The sequence below is a fragment of the Pinus tabuliformis genome, chromosome 3_2 (assembly GCF_031772625.1).
Source record: "Pinus tabuliformis cultivar Carrire ecotype Pingquan chromosome 3_2, CPIR1, whole genome shotgun sequence".
NCBI classification, from domain to species: Eukaryota; Viridiplantae; Streptophyta; class Pinopsida; order Pinales; family Pinaceae; genus Pinus; species Pinus tabuliformis.
Window position 1 is genome coordinate 310652672 of NC_142302.1, and position 18425 is coordinate 310671096.

Below are 18425 nucleotides of genomic sequence, written 5' to 3' on the forward strand. Positions count from 1 at the left end.
TGAATCAGTCCTACAAAATCAATTGCTCGTTTCTCAAATGGATGCAATGACACCTGCAGATTCAGAGCCAACTCATCCCTCTGTAATGGCCTTCCTATCCTCTGACATGCGTCACATGCCCTACAATACGCTTTAGAGTATTTATGCAGTGTTGACCACCACAAGCTAGTGTGAAAAATCTTCTACGCTATTTCTTTTCCCGCATAATGCTCTCCTGCGACTCTTCCATGAGCTTCAACAAGGATATTGGTTCATTCAAAATCAGGCACATAATGCCGAAGTATCTCATTTGATCCCATCTTATACAAATTGCCTGCGATCATAGAGAAATATTCTGTGTGCACCACCAACTCTTTCTTTTTTTGACTGGTGTATCTTTCTGGAGCCGTTCCTATGGTTAAGAAATGTATAATATCCACAAAGTGATTATCTGCTACGCGCACCGCGAAGAGTTGTGCATCAGGCAACCCTTCCTCCAAATTATTGGGCTCTTCTCCCGTTTAAATGTGCAACAGATGGTCTGGCCCCACATTCAATCACCCTGGCTTCACAATTACCTCGAAATCATATTCTTGAAGCAACAACAACCATCTGCATATTTCCCCCCCTACACAGGCTTCTTAACTAGATATTTCATTGTCGATTGGTCTGTGTACATCTTGAAATGTCTTCCTAGTAGGTAATGTGTGAATTTATGGAGCGCATATACCATAGCCAACCCTTCACACTATGTTCTCAAATAATTCTTTTCAGCCTGTGACAAATTCTTGCCTGCAAATTCTATAGGGTGATCCATCTCTCCTTCACCGACCTATTTCAGCACTTCTTGTAGCACAATACACAAGGCATCCACATGCACATGAAATTCCTTCTTCCAATCTAGGAAGACTAGGATCGACGCGGTGACCATTTTCTCCTTCAATACATCCAGACTCCACTGACATTCTTCATCCCAATAGAATGTAGCCTCCTTCTTTAGTATCTTTTCCATAGGCACGGTAATCTAAGCATAACTCTTGATGAATGTTGGATAGTACCAAGTATGACCCAGCATTGCGCGCAGCTATTTAACACTTCTTGGCACCTCCAAATTAACTATGACTGTGATCTTAGCAGGGTCCACCACTAGTCCTTTCTTGCACACCACATGACCCAGCAAGATCCCGAAAGGGACACAAACAAGCACGTCTTCAGGTTTAGCACAATCTGGTACCTTCAGCATGTATCCAACATCAAGCGCAAGCTAGCTACATGGCACTTTACTAGCCCAAACACTATTCAATCATCAAAATATACCTCCAAAAATTTGTGAATGAAGTCTTTGAATGCCACGATGACTACGCGCGAGAATATTGCCTATGCATTCTTAAGCCCAAAAGGCATTACTGTATACTGGAAACTCCCCACTTTGTTGTGAAGGTCATCTTGCTCCTATCTTCTGGCACAATCTTAATATGATGGTATACAGAGAACCCCTTCGTGAATGAATAGGCCTCTTGCCCTCCAACATTATCCAGTACATCATTTGTAAATGGCATCAGAAAAGGATCATGAATGCATGGATCATTGAGCTCCCTGAGGTCTATGCCAATTCGGATCTCTCCTTTCTACTTCTTCTCTTGGACTACCATTGGGCTCAGCCAATCAAACTCCTACACTTTCTCAATAATTCCTGCCTAAAGGATATTATCCAACTCTAAGCGGGCCTTTTCCTTATACTTGGGTTTAAGGCGATATCAACTCTGCTTAATCAGCTTCACGTCCAATTTCAAAGTTATTTTCATCACTCCCAAATCGCCTATGATGCCTTTTAAGTATGAAAATTTGCAAGGAAATAAGTCCTAATATTCGTGGATCAACTCAGTGACTTTATCTAGTGTAGCATCATCTGAGTAATCTCCAATCTTTGTAAACTTTGGCTCTGCCCCCATGCCAATGTTTACTTGCCTAGTTTTCAGTGGTTCGATGATGTGTGGATTCTCTATTTGTGGTCCCTCAACTTCGTGGTGGCCTTCTGCCTCTGGGATGTTAATATTCCATGGATCCTCATCATCTTCTTTGGTAGTCACATTATAGCACTCCAATGCATGGCGCAGCTGGGTGCTCCAATCTGGTTGAATCAATTCCAAAGGATCGTTCAGTATTCTGAAGATTGCTACCTTAACCTCCTGCATTGCGTCATTAATGCATTCAAATTCATCCTCAAAGTGGAATGTCATAAACAATAACTCTCTTAAAATATCCCATTCCATGATACCATGGTGGGGCTCCGTTTCCAAGTACCAATTCATAGGAATCATGTCCAAAGTGTGACAGGATATATGCACCCATTCTGGTTGTGGCTCCATTCCATAGACCTTAGTCAATTTTTCTAAATGATCATGTGGATCATTCCTCCCATAATATTTCTCCATTAGCAAAACTTTTGGGTGACCAAACCGCAATCTCATCATTCTTTTGTACTCGCATCATTCATTGAAACTGTCTTTATGTGTTGGCCACCACCATGCGGCCGTAGTGCGTAGCACCAAATCCAACGCTTGGAAGCGATGCTTCTCAGGAAATTCCCTTTCAAATGAATCCAAAAATTTATCTACGTCAGTTAGACCATCATAACAAGGTAAACTTCTTACCTCCAATGATGCACAGTGCAAAAATTTAGTCATCATATTATAGTGTAGCATAGATACTTCGAGCATCCTATTCTGCCAATATTCCAACTCCTCATCTGAATCTGATGTACAAGAACTTTTTTAGCCCCATGCAATGAATCCATCGGCTGTCAGATTAACCCAATCTTGGTCTCGTGTTGTTATTTTATAGATCTGGTCCAAATCGTCATCGCTTTCGTCATAGTCGCGGACCAGTTCGGTATATTGTAGTCCTTTTGCAAGGTCCAATGTTACTACTATATAGAGCAATTTCCTCTCAAACGACATAGTCCACTTCTTCAGATTGATTACCCCATTCATGTCAATATCCCAATCAATTCCCTAGAGTGCGGGGTATGGATTTCTATCATCAACAATCTCTACCACTTCGAAATCGGCCAACACGCTCACACCTTCTATATCTACTGTTACTCCATGCAATCTCCCCATAGGGATAATCTTCTGTTGATTTTCCATCCTTAATTGAATCAGAGACCACTACAGTGCAGGTCTCCCCATTATTTCCCAAGTCTCTTTCGGCAAAACATTCGCATCCGATCCCATATCCAAAATAGCTTGATCCATCTCATCGTCTCCTTTTTCACGGTGAGCCTCATCTCGCACCTTTTTCTTGTCTTGTGTTTTCCTATCTTCCTGACCTCATGGTGTCAGTCAAGAGAAATCTCCTTACCAGCACACTTTTTTATCAGTTCTTGTAGCCCTTTCACAGCCTTGCTATCGCACAACAACTTCATGCAAGTCTCCAAGAAGGTAGTGACCATGGAGGGGTCAACTTCTTCAGAAAGCTTATCCTGACTTCCTGAGGTAGAGGCCTCAATGAAGCTCTTCTTTGCTTCCATGAATGGTTCTTTTGCACATTCCAGATCAAATCCAACCTCCTTTTCTAGAGCCTTGTGGACCCACTTTATTTCTTCAGGTTGTTTCCCTTTATGATCACTAGTCATCATTCCACTTCACAACACAATATGTACATTGGGATCCTCTTTGCGGGGCCTCGCCCTCATCATCTGTAAATTCTAGGTACGATGCTAAGGTTGTTCCTTCTTCTCCTACATATTAGCTATCATTATAGGTCATTCTTCTATCGCGTGGTCAAACTAAGTACAGTATCGGCATGATGGGCGTGTCTGGCTCGTACACTTCCGCCCATAGTGTCCTGGCACTCTACAATTATAGCAAATAACTTTCCCTCGACCTCTACCAGGTCCTCCTCCTTGACCTCATCCGCACCCCTGATATCCTCCATTCACTCCCCTGGAGCCTTGATGTGAAGGCTGAGTTTCTATTTGCATTTGATACATGGGCATTCTTTCCACCAACAATTCGCAGTTATGACATTTACGCTCATCGTGGCCTACCGATTTACAGAAATTGTAGAATACCTATTGGACATCTGTACAAATTTTTGCAGCAAGTGACAATTGTTTGTTACATGCTTTCCAACTAGCTGATAGATAGCTCACCACAGTGCAGGCCATGTACTTGCTCCCGTAGTAGCCTCCTATCTCACGAGAATTGGCCCTCTCCTTGTAATATAATTCGCGAAAATAGGGCAGTGATCTTTATCATTCCCCTAGATTTTACATTTTAGGCACTAAACTTCTTTGCACACCTCTGGCTGAGCCACTGTTTCCCTCTTCAAGCTCTACAATTCCAACCAGAGTTTTTGTAACTCTGTGTGAATCTGTTGAACTCCCAAAGCAGTGTCATGAATAGGAATTTCATGCAATCTCATCGCAATTTCCAGCGCTTTCGCCTGGGTCCCTATATTTTGTTGCGACAAAGCAACCCTTAGGTGGGGTAGGAGCGAGGCTAAAAACCATTCACAGTGCTGACTATCTATGAGATTCATGTGAGCCTCGTGGATCTGGCACTTCAGTCTCTGATCCATCTCCCAGGGTGTTTGGCTAGGCCTCATCATGATTTCCTTGAATCTAATGATTGATTCTGATTTAGAATTGGGCCTACCGAATATATTATTCAGAGTAGTCCGAGTGTCTGCCAGCGATTCCAATGGGTTATCGGTGCAGTACTTAATGTACCATGTCAACGTGTGATCTTGTAGAGAAGTAACCAACTGCACCTTCTTTATATGATCATCTATAATATTCTGTGTCATCCATACAACCTTCAAAATGATCCAAAATTGATCTGGGTCCTCACTTTCCAAGCCCTTGCAAATGAGAAACTTCATGGTATTTGATATATTGGACAATGGTTAAGGTGGTGGTGATGTGGGTGAAGGTGTATGTTGTGGAGGTGAAGGTGGAGGTTGTGTGGGAGGATGAGGTATTCGCAAAAAACCCTGCTTTAACAACTATACAACACTTCATGGTGAGGCTTGTACCACTCTCTCATCATCACTTGAGGTAGGTTCTATCAATGGGCTGTATTCAGGACCTACTCTCTCTTGATTTCTAAATAATCGTGCACTTCACGTAGATCCAAACATCAAGGTAGTGGCATAACTTGCTTTTCACACAAGAGCATTTTAATACAAGTATTCAAAGATTTCAAATACTTACCTCGTGGTCCTTTGGAAAAGTGCTGCTTTGATTCACTGTAGATGACTGAGGTATCGACCACGAATTATATCACAAATCATCCTATGAATTGATCAAGCCAATGATCAATAACATGTGTGATCTTATCTTTAGAAGCTTCCAATTTTTGCACTAGCTCTGAGGTCCACACTATTGGACCATCAAGCGTCCACCTTCCTTGGTCATCTACGAATTTAGCGATCCACTCGTACAGTTTGACTGGCAAGGTGCAGAAGGAATTTTTTTGTATTTCTATGTATAGATACTTGTCCAACCACTCTTCTTTTGTGAGGTGTGGATTTCTATTTTCTTGTGCTACGAATTCGTGGATCTTTCTATCCAACCACTTCTCAATTTCTTTCTTTGTTGAATTCCAGTGATGCGACATCACACACCTCTTTATGCAGATCCTAGTCTTGGCAACAGAACCATTTTTTGGCTTAGTGGTTCCTGACCCAAGTTCAAAGTTAGTTGCACCAAACAAATCCCTACACTATTGGCCCTTTCAGCATCAATCCACAGAGTACGGACTAAAGTCTCACCTGAAGCAATATGGGTGGATGCTGGAACCATGTTTCTGCACCTAGAGATCAGTGTGATGTCATTTTATGCCCTAAATCCACCTTCATACAAATCAATAAGCCTTTATTTCTCATCGATATAACTCCCTTTAATCAGCCTCTAAACCATCGTGAAGGTATACGACTGTCTTTCGTGAACCTTGAACAGGCTAATTAGCTACTTATGCACATCAACGATTACTCTTAACCTAACAATTACTCAGATCGGCCTAAGTGTTCGATAACTTTAACATACAACAAGATAATCTTCGCGTAAATAGTTAACATCAATTGCGTTCATATAACAATATAAATCATGTAAAGTCGTGTATCAATACATCATTATTTCATAAACCCATCACAACATAAAGCGCATTCATATAAAACAGAAGTAAATAGATAAGCACAGGTATTTCTTTAACAATCTTCTTTATTAATATTTATTTCAGCTTATAGACTCAAGACTTCCCCATGCACTCAGCTGCAGCGGTTCGCACACTCAGCTACAGACTCTAGTTTAGGCCTTTACGCACACAACTCCAGAGCCTTCCTTCTACTCTAAGACTTCTACGATTTTTCCTCTACTGACCCCTTACATTTGTCTTCATATTCTATTAATGCCCTAGACTCTCTAAGGCACACTTGTTTATACAATCCCATGGTCCACGGACCATGGGTAGATCCTCAAAAAGCTGACTCAACTTACCTAAAGAAGGGTAAAACCCTCTGTGACTTTTTAACTATCTGAGCGCTCTACGACCACAATTTGTGGAGGCTTTATATTTTATACATCAAAACTTTGGATTTTTCCCCAAAGCTGACCTAGGGGACCCCATCCGAACAATTACAAGAGGGATAGAGGATGTTACAGGAGGGGAAAAATGTGCTGCTAGGGGGCAGAATGTGACACAATAGCTACAGTTGGTAGCAGCCTCCCCAAAAAAAATTGATAAATACTTCCCAAAACTCCAAGAACCTAGTTCACAACCTAGCCTAAGCTCCTATTATAAATTCATTGAAGGACGAAGGATTATTCCCTAAAAATTTGCAGTTCCACTTTTCTATGAGCTAGAAACAGAAAGTGGAAGAACCCACGGGTGGATGAAAATTCCTAAGTTTAAGAAGTTAGAGGATGTGGGCTTCATGGAAGAAAAAATCCTTGAAATGACAAAAGAATTAAGTGAGCTGAGAATGAGGGAGTAAACAATGAAGGAGTAGCTACAATAATAAAATATGTGGTTGAGATAGAAGTTGCAGGGTAAATAAATCCAACGTTTCACCCTGGCAAGCCTCTCCACTCAGGCATTACAATGAAAATGGACATCCAATTCTTATGCATTCTTTTTCAAAGAGTAGTGGCTGCAATTCCAAATGAAAACCTTAGAAAAACATGGATCTACACCTTTTGAGGAATACAAACAGTTCATTGAATTGTGCAACCAAGCTAGCATGGAAGAAAAAGAAAAATTTCCTGATTTTTACATATACAACCTCACTTTGACTGACATGCATTTTTGGGATCCAAATGTAAGATTGGGGGACACGTGGTTGATGGCCTTAGCATCCTAGATGACCCATGAGGAGGCAATAGTTGAGGAAGTGAAGAGAGTCATCACAAAGGAGGAAAAGGAACCATTAGATATCAGGGTAGATCTAGTGAGACCAATGGCTGTCATTAGAAATCATAGCATCATCTCCATTGATGTTGACTTATCACCTAAATAACTTGCCAACAAAGAACAAGCCATCTTAGATTTTGAAGACACATTCATGTTGTTTGGAACAAAAATATTTCAAGCCTTCCAAAGGAGATGGCATGCCTTACCCCATAGCCTCTAGTTCAGAGAATATCACTCTCCTGGAAGGGTGAGGAATGCCTTGGAGAGGAAACCCCTGTACAAGAGGATCATGCAAAGATTAAATTTAAGTGGATAGGACTCAATAATAGTCCACCCTTTATACTAGGCCTACAAGAAGGAAGAGATGAAGTAGAGGAGCATAAGCAATGGGAAGAAATAGAAAAGAATGTATGTTTCTATCGACAAGAAGGAAAATAATTGAAGAAACTGTGGGATGTCAGGGAGGTAACCAAGTCCATGAAAGACATGAAAATAGATGAGTGAGATGCTTAGAGGATGAGAAACAATTTTAGTAGGGGGGTGATGATAAGGTTCATCAATAGGTACATTATAAGGGTCATGATGTCATCCTCCATCTTTAGAATTATCTCTTTCTCACATTTATTTACAATTTTTGTTATATTATGCTTACTGAGAAGGGTAAAAGATGTTTTCTATGTCATGTGCCCTAATATGGTTTGATTGCATGAAATGGAGAATTTTTGAGATGATTTCTATGCAAGGGTTCAAAGTAGACAACAGGGAGAGTTTCTAGGGGGTTTTTCACCTCTTTAACTCCTTGAATCAACCTAATATCACAAGAATCTCTCTCATTAGCTCAAGGTCATTGACACAAAAGCTAGATGAGGTCATTGGAATCCAAGAAAGTGCAGTTAATGAGGAACAAGATCCACCATTCTCGAGTTGTGGGAGACAAATATTCATGTTTTATAGGGAGCTACTAGTAGCTACACTATTGTATAAATAAATATGTACAAGATATCATTAGGATTCAAGCTTTTTTTTCAGGTAAGTAGCTATTGAGCTCAAGTGCTTGGCAACTATTATTTTTGAACTTTATGTGATGTATTAGACATTGATGCAATGGTAATGTGAAGCTTCTTACTATTTCATCATTGAGTTAGTTCTAGAGGTCTAAAGCTCTTGGGTTTGGGCCCAACCCTAGTGGCTTAAGTCCCCCTTGTGTATTTGTGTCTCTTTTTAGTTCAAAATGCTCATTAGTTTCTTGCATTTAATTAGAAAATAATCCATGAAATATCTATGATTTCAACCACTACTTCATGTCCCTCATGGGAGTATGAATAGCAGGATTGATAACCATAGTCCAAAAATATTATGTTTATGATTTATCGGAAGAAGATTGATGTTATTTATGTTATTTGCATGTTCTTGTTGTATCTTACGAGTTGATTTATTGATTAGATCCGAGTTTTGGCATAGATTAAATAGCTTTTAAATTCAACTCATATTTTCCACTCTTACTTGTTTCATACTTTCAATGATAAATGGGCATATGCATATGGGGATTGCAGGGTTATTTAGATATGCGGGAAAGGGAACCTTCACCACCTCCTTCTTGGACTTCCTCACATTCTCTCATCAATCCCAAATTCGGTCCTAAAAGTTATGTTCATGAGATAATTTTCCCACACCACCGTGAGCATCTCTCCTAGTGAAAATCAAACCTTCAAAAGGCTTTGATCTTGGCTAGGGGATTTGTACACCCTTCATTCATTTACCTCAACCTCCATCGACCTTTGCATACCCTAAATCCATAATTTCCACCTCCTAAAGCTTCTCAGCAGTGTTCTCGTAGCATTACATGCCTTCCTGTAGAAATACATGGCACCTGTAGCAACCTCATGTACCACACTTGTAGAAGCCTATTTCTTCACCAGTTTTGACCTTTGTTGAAAATTGGGCTTAGTATAGAAGGATGTTTACCCCCAGCTATGACTCCATGATGAAGCGAAACTCCTAGGCCATTTTTCTTCACTGCAAAAGAGAATAGCGTTAGTTCCCTTATCATAGATTTGGGACAAATAGAACATTGTTTGATATGCAAGTGTGAGCTAGATAGATGATACACATAACCTTGAGTTATGAGTTGGTAGGTTAGTTTCTTGTCTGCAAGTAGATTTGATACTTAGATGGTTGATTGTAAGATATTTAGTTTTCTTTTTGCATGTAGTGTAGCTCTTGCCTTTTCATGAATTGATTCAATAACATTTCCAAGTTGAAGTTAATATCATTTCCCTTTTCATAGTTATAGTTAGCTTCTAAATTCCACCTTCATTAGTTGTTTTTCATTCTAATTTAGTAGGAGGAATGGTCTTGGATCAATGTTGATCAAATGTCCTAGTTGAGGGTGGAGTGAGTGGAATCCCATATATTATGCATATAGCACTGTCACCTCGAAGTTTGTATGAACCCTGGGTTGATAAATAGAGTTGAGGAGACCTTGGGAGTTGCAGCACTCTTGGTGCAATACCAGGGCTCACCACATGTTAGAGTCTACATGATAGGGCCATGTGGATGACAATGTTGAATGGACATGGTAGGCGTGCATGGTGTGGTGGCACTAATGTTGGATGGAATGTAGGAATCCTATGTGGAGGGCCACATGGCTCCCATGCACATCACTTGGGAGGTTACCTTAAAATTGGTAGATTGTGTGAGATTCAAATGAGGGTGGTACATGTCCCTCTATGCAACCCTCTAGTCAGTTATCAGTCATTTGACTTTGTTGTGTAAAACACTTAGGGTTTTCAGATAGGCTGACACATCTATTGTTAAGTCATAGTGGTGCACGACTCCTAATGTCGGTGCTCTGGTGCGCATGGTGTTGGTTTGATCCTTGAAAAATACCCTTTAATGGAAGTCCTCAAGGTTTTAATTTAATAACTTGGGTCCTTTTATGTTATCTTGTGAACTTGAGGCCTTGAGGATTAGTACTCTAAATCATGATTATTACTTAGTGCTAACATTGACTCCATGGGGGAGAATGATCCACTTTGGATTTTTAAGAACTCGTAGTTCTAGTGCCTTATTCCATTGGGTAGTGGAGTCTTATTTGAAAAGGATTATTTCCCTTCCTTGTAATTTAATTGAAAACTAAAAAATTACAATACTTGAAAGAAACTTCTAAGAAATAAACTCTTGAAATAATTTTTTTATTTTTTATTTCTTACAACATAATTGAGTAGTACTTACGTGAATAATTTATTTAGTAACCTTCCATTAACAAGATTCCCAAATAAAACTCCATTGAGGGTTTCAAATTGATAGGTATTGTTGCCCAATATTTCTTATACCCGGAGCATACTAACCCATATATTTTCAAATTTCCCATCCTTTCCTTTATCAAATTGGATTAAGTATCATTTTAGTACAAAATTTCTATCCTTCAGATCTCGTTCTTTTTCTCTTTTGTTAAAAACAATTTTCATTTTCTATTAATAGGTGTTACACAAACATATCGTCACCATGATTATTTGCAGTCAGTATGGGTCTATCATCACTTGTACTGTCCTCCTAAGCAAGTCTCAGACCTCAGCTCTTCAAGTCAAGCTTTGAAAATGGGAGAAAGACATTGAAATCAACAAAGCTCTGGTTCCACACTTTCTCTCACTGTTGCCTGTGGTCCCGCACCTCCTGTTCACAAAAACTGCGGACCTGCCTACTCTGTCTCTAAAGGAGTTGGTGCGGACCCCTGTGAAAGTCAAAAAGGCGCAAGTTTATTCTAAAAAACTCACTTTGGGTTAATTCTAGATGATTCTAGAAGGAATTTTGACGTGGATTGGTCGCTCTTAGGTGGTTCATGAATCCCAAAAGAGAAGGAGATAATCCCTTGATGAGAGGAGCTATCCCTTTGAAGGAGGGCTTTATCCCTTTGAAGGAGGACCTAGTAACTTCCCTCCATTGCACTATAAATTAAGGCATTGGGCTGGTTGCTAGGGAGGCTAGAAGCTGAACATTTTTGAGGGTAAATGCTAGTGGAATTGAGACTTCCTAGTTGAGCTTGAGAGGAGAGATCACATACCTTTTTGGCTTTATTCGGAAGAGAGTGAAACTTGTCAAAGTAGAGGATACTTCTTGTTGGACCCTGGGAGGAGCTTGTACAACATCAAGGCACAGGTTGTAAAGTTCTTCTTTGATTTGAATTAATACAATCAGATTCATTTTTCTCAACATATTGTCTTATGTCATTTGTTTCATGAATTCCTTGATCATCAAGTTAAGTATGCTTTATGATATTGACTTTTCAGGTGCTTTTTAATTTGTTTTCTTGTTTGTGTTTGCAGATTCGCAACAAGGGAGCTCATTTGGATCAAAGGAGCGAGGCTTCCACAAACTTGCATTGGACCCAAGGTAGGCCTAAACACTTGTTTGCCTTTGTTCATAAATGCATATTTAGAGAAAGATAGTTTTTGATTGGCTTGCTTGTCACTAGATATCGTTAGATTCTAGGAAGGTCTATCTTGTTCGCAAGATCGACTCATTCCGTGTGAGAAAATGGCGACCATACTAGGGACTTGATTTTTTCCTTGTTTTTACTTTGACTTGAGAAACTGTGTTTTTGTTTCTATTTTTGGCTTGTTGTGTGTGGAATTGGGTAGATTTAGTAGATCTAGGATTATTTTTTTTTTTCATAACTTTGGGGGAGGACCGCACCCTTGGCTTGGGACACAGTGCGGACCTATCCACACTTTTGCTTTTAGCACAGAGCGGTACCACACCTGTGTTAACTGTGGGCCTACGGACCCTATTAAAATTTTTTGAAAACCTAAGATTTTTTCTATTAGTCAGCTTAGTTTTTGTTTAGATGTTATTATCCCCTGCCCAGACAGGCATATAACTTGTCAGAAGATTTTCTTAGGTTAATTCCATTGGTGTTAGTGTTTTAGGTGAAATTCCTAGAAGTTTTGATTGTTGGGTTTGGTTTTCATTTTGGTCTTGTAGTAGCTCTGAGATTAGAAGCTGTAGAAACCTCGGATCACCTTGGTTTTTACTAGCCTTCTTATGAGTCTGACCATTTGAAAAATCTACCTTTGTTGAGGAATCCACTTTGTGCTTTCTCTTTACGAAACTTCGAAAAAGCTTGTGTTAAAAGTTTGGATTTCATTTTTAGAAAAGAAAACAAAAATTGGTTGTTTTTTTACTGATTTGTGATTCTGGACAAATTAGTCCTTAGTTTGCTTGTAGCTAAGTAAAACATCCTTGAAAAAGACATCTTGTAAGATTTGACTTCAAATAGGTTTTTATAGTTTATAGATCTCAAGATTAGTCATTTCCATATTTTTGAGTGTTTTATAAAAAATAAAAAATCTCTTTTGGAAAAAGTTTGTTTTTGTAGTGTTTGAGTGTTTTGAAAGAAAAGGGAAATTTTTGTGAAAATAACTAGTTGTCTCACTTTGAGCGCATTCGAAAAGACAAAAAGCTCTTCTTTTAATTTGTTTTTTAAGAAATATTTGTGTTTACAAGTATTTGCATTCTCAAACTCTTTCCTAGCTAGAAGTTCATTGAAGGGAAAAGATTGCTTAATCATCTTAAGTGCACTTTTTAGTGATTTCGAGTCGAGTCTTCACACCACGAGTTTCATCTCCACACCCCTTGACTTAAGCAAAAACCAATAAAAATAACGCTTAAAGTAAAATCTATCTAGTAATATTTTTATTTCTAGGGCTCTAATACACCAATATATCTTATGCTAGTGTCTTGGAGTAGGGAGTAATTAACTCTCCAAGACAGTGAAACAAATAAGTAGCTATATCTTGCGGTAGGAGAGAAATCCAATTGTTGCATTTATGCTCTGGGAAAGCTCCTCTTAAAGGAGAAGCACGAGATCGTGTCCGAACCAGTGTGGGAATCAATCCTTCCTCATTGGGAATGATGCCAGATATTCACGTATTAAAAATGGTAAACCTCGGATTAACCATTATAGAGGAGCCTGGGGTCACTTGTTGGTAAACCTTGGATTATGTCAAGGAGCCTTCAAGGGGATTGAGCTTTTTACTCTGCCCCTGCGTGCGTATCGGATCGTAGACTGTTCCCCCAGGTATATTTGTTTCCATTGGTAACCTTAGTGACCATATTCTATAGGATTCTTCCTAAGGTGACAGTGGTGGGAAGATCCCACTGTACCTGGAGCAGACGTCGGCTAGACTCACTTGGATTTTCTGGGGGGTTCTCTTCACTCGAGACGGTTTTGTGGAGGAACTTGTGCCAATCTATTCATTAAGCAGGTTGCCGGGGTAACTATTCCAACCACCATTTTTGTATTGAACTCTGCGACATTGGACTTCATCACCAACTAGTGTTTTCAGTACAGAAAGTTACTGTTTGTGTGTGGTTTGATATCCTAGATTCTTTTGGCATGTGATTCAAATTTGTTTGGTTCTTTAGAGGCTTTAGGTGGTTTTCATTGAGATTTTACTTTGTTTGCGTGTGAAGTAGTTAAAATTTTTTAATCGTGGCTGAATTACCGAGGAAGTCCCGTAGACTTCGGGGCCAACCTCCTGAGTTTTCACTGAGCCAGCCTGAAGGGTTAAGAGCCCTCGTAACTCCTAGAGACAGTAGAGTTGGGTCACCTGAAGAAGGAGAGTCTTCTTTGGTGGTACATCTTGATTTTCAAGCTTTAGTACAGATTATAATCCACAATCAGTGTATGTTTCTGAAATTACTGGTAGGTTTTCATCTTCTAGTGATATAGGTGAGGAACCTGAAATATCCGAACCAAAAGTGAATTTGCTGCTACCCCAACATCGGGGTTTACCTCTCCAACTTCTATTGGTCCTGGTTCACCCAAGGTGGAAATAATAATTACCCAAAATCTTCCTTCTGGACTTATAACTATTGAAGAACTTGCTACTCCGGAAGAAGAAGTAGGCATCCCAATCCCTAAAAATCAACCTGTTATTGAACTTAGGGAGTGCGAATCAATTTTTTATAGTCCACCTAGGAGCAGTACTTGGTATCTTTCATTAACTATTTTTTTGGAAAACCCAGGGCTAAGTTTTTCACCACCTGTATTCCTTATCACCCAACACCTAGAGGTTATTATCCTCCGTTAAATATGTCAAGATAGTCGTCCATGTTTACTCAATCGCCAGAATCCTTTTTGTACGGCGGTCCTTCTGTTCCCTCTAGGTATCAGTCACTTTTTGGTACTTTTGTGGGAGCATCTCCTCAACCCATTGAACAAGGTTTATTAACTAGAAAAAATAGTACTAAGTTGTTGAGTGTAGAAGATATTCTCATCATGTCGGGTACTATTCCTAATCCTAAACCTCAAGGTGGCCAGTTACCGCCTGGGGGGCAGCCTCAAAATCCTCAATTATTGCCTGGGGGGCAACCTCAAGGTACCCAATTTGCGCCTGGGGGGCAACCTCGAGGACAATACATACCTACGGGATGGTACGTTCCTCAAGGTCAACCCCAGACTCAATATGTACCTCAAGGTCAACCCCAGTATCAATATGTACCTCAAGGTCAACCGCAGTATCAGTACGTGCCTCAAGAGTATCAACCCCAAGGTCAGTACTCGAACCAAGGTTTCCAACCACCCTCCGGTCAATCATATGTTCAAGGAACGGGAAATGTACCTTTGAATTATCAACCCTACCCTCAACCCGGTTATGGTCCTCAATATTCTCAACCTGTTATGGGTCCGTACCCTGGAATGAACTTAGTGTGGGATCCATCGCAAACTCAACAGGTCTTGCAACCGAATGTATAGTTGTCATCTCAAATTGGACAACCCTTAGTTTCTGGTTCACCCCAGCAACCTGTCCAGTCTACTATTCAAACTTCTGTACCTTCGGTAGTTTCTCAGCCTAGGCCTAATATGCCTCGTACTCCACCTCAAACGACTGCTGAAACATCTATTCAATCTACCCCACCTACTTCTGGAGTATCGATAGCTCCGGTTTCTACTATTGTTGTATCTACTCCTCAGACACCTTTACCTTAGTCTGGATCCACAATTCAAACTTCGGTTTAGATGCCTATAGGACAACCTAGTTCAAGTACGATTGTCACAAGTCAACCACAATTTACTTATCAACCGTACCAGGGATAGTACCAATTTGGTCTTGCTGTATAGTACCAATTTGGTCTTGCTGTGCAGCAGCTAGTCTATCAGTATCAACCGTACCCTGGGTATACATATCAACAACCTCAACAACCCCAGTACGGTCCGGTTAATCCTGATTTTCCGGGAGGATACAATATCCCAAATGCAATTCCTATTCCTAGTTATCCTGGATATCCTCCTCTTGGGGCTAGTCTCATGACCCAGAGTTTTAGGGACCCTAATCGTCAGTTACCGTTTATCGCAACTTTGGACTTGCCTGACTTGTCACGCCTAATGAATGATCCCATTAACTATGTTTCGTTTTGGCTGCCAATGCTGAATAAATTACCTAGTGATATTCCTAAGTTTGAAGGCAAATTAGGAGAGGACCCGTCGAACCATGTGATGACTTATCACCTCTGGTGTGCGTCTAAATCCATTTCAGATGATTCAATCCATCTAAGGCTTTTCCAACGCACTCTAATTGGTCTTACGGCCAAGTGGTACATTGAATTATCGCGAGACACTTTTTATAACTTTAGTCAATTAGCGACCTTGTTTTTAACTCATTTTCAGTTACCAGTCAGATATGACAATGGCATGAAATTACTAACTTCATTAAAGCAGTCGACGTCCGCTTACATTTCAGATCACATTCATGGATGGAGACGTCGGTGGCATTTAGTGAAGGTTTTTATTCTGGATCAGATCTTAGCTGAATGGTTTGTAAAACCTTTATTGCCAAAGATCACTGAGGATGTAGCTAAGGCCGGATTCGTTACTGAGGAGAAAGTAATTGCTCAAGAATAGTACCTTGACTTGGTTTATACTCAGTCAGGTACTTTACACGAGAAAATCCCCGATATTCCTAAGCAAAATCAAATTGCTGCAGCTCCTTCAAGGTCTCATGCCGCTGATGGTATGATTGGTACAGTTAACACTAAAAGTAAGAAGAAGTCTTCCAAGAATTCTTCTCCTATCATAACCTTGCCAGATTCCCTGACAGGAGATTCTTCCACGAAGATTTCCGCTGATATTCATGTTGTAGAGTCATATACAGCCAAATCAAAATCATGTGGTAAGAAGAAAGGGAAGAAGAAAAATAAAACAGACAAAAATTCAAAAGAGAAACCAGAAAAAGAGGAATCAAATGAGAAATGCAAACCTCGTTATCCTTGTCTCATTTGTGACAAAGAGCATTTTACAAGAGACTTCCCTCATTGGGCAGAGGTTGCGAATATTTTCAAAGGTTCCCAAATGCCTGCTGTTTTGAAGGATCCTTTTCCAAGTCAAGACAGTAAGATGATAGGTTCTTCCTCGAATTCCAATGAAGAACCCATACTGATGATGTCCCATGTTAGGATTGCAACTTGATCACATGATTATGGTAGTAAAAGTCCTGTTGATGGTAAAGAAGCAGAATCTTCTCATTCTAACCCATCAACCTCAGGTCCCGGTTCCAATCCACTACAGATCGAGAAACCTAATCCAGACTCAGTAATCAAACCACCCGCCAAGGGTATACTTTAACAGTAAAGGACCTGTTCAATTACAAACAGGAACGAACCACTCCTTCTTAGGGTTCGAATTTAAACTAAGTTGGACTCATTCGAAGGATGAGCTTATAATCAAGCAAATGATATCCTCCTCAAGCTTGTCAAAAATAAAGAGGTACTTACCAGAAATGGTGGGGGAAAAGAGAGGAAAATGAGCCTGTTTGTCATACTTTGTAACCACTCTTGAACACGACACTTTTATTCACCTGGGTTGGGAAATCCTTTGCCTAATAGTTGATCAAACCACATTGAAAGTCTTCAGCCAGTTTTTGGGTATTAACTTTGGGTCAATTGTCACCAAACCATTTGTTGTGTCGTTATGTGTTCAAGAGGTCAGTGCCAATAAGTCATTCATCTGCAAAATATCTGTCATCCATCTTGACCATCCCTGAGTCAGTCCTTGCAACTAAATTTCTTCAACTTGATCTATGATTTCGTGTTGTGGGCTTGCCTGCGACGAATCGCTTTCTGTCGACTTCAGCTCATTATCTAGAAATATGATCTAGAAATCGTCAGTACCTTGGGATCTGCATGCCTCAATGGCAAGTTTATGGCCTTTGACGACAGGCTGCATCATTGACCTTCGATCAAAGGATTTCGTGACATGTTTGACATCAACACATCTATTCACATCTCATGGATTGTACTGGGTACTTTGAGAGCCATTGACATCACTGGTGGTTTCTCTCACACTTGTTAACAGTTTACATCATTGACTGGTAATCAAGTGGTTTCTACCATGTTCAATTTCAACACATTAATTCGCATAGATAGAATCGTACTGTTTCGGGAAGTAGAAATGAAGACCCTGGATCTAGTTTTCGCAATCCAGGTTGCGAGGAATTTTGTATTCATTATATTGTGGACTATTCATAAACAGATGGTTGCGTCCATACTATGTCTACACGTGTCTATACTTGTGATGTATTACAAGATCATTCCTATATCAGAGTAGTAGTTAGTTTTCTAAGTCAGTTTTGATCTGAGAATGGGAATGCCTACCTCAGCGATGATATGATCTCATATATATATATATATATATATATATATATATATATATATATATATATATATATATATATATATATTGCATTGAATGTCTTTTACAGGTTCCGACCGGGCTCTCCACAAGATGATCCTTGAAATGATAAAGTACTTCACTCTTCCTAAATGATAAATGAAATCCTCATCTACTATAGACTTCGCACTTTAGGGGGCAATCTGTTACCCAAAAATATCGTCACCATGATTATTTGCAGTCAGTATGGGTCTATCATCACTTGTACTGTCCTCCTAAGCAAGTCTCAGACCTCAGCTCTTCAAGTCAAGCTTTGAAAATGGGAGAAAGAAATTGAAAATCAACAAAGCTCTAGTTCCGCA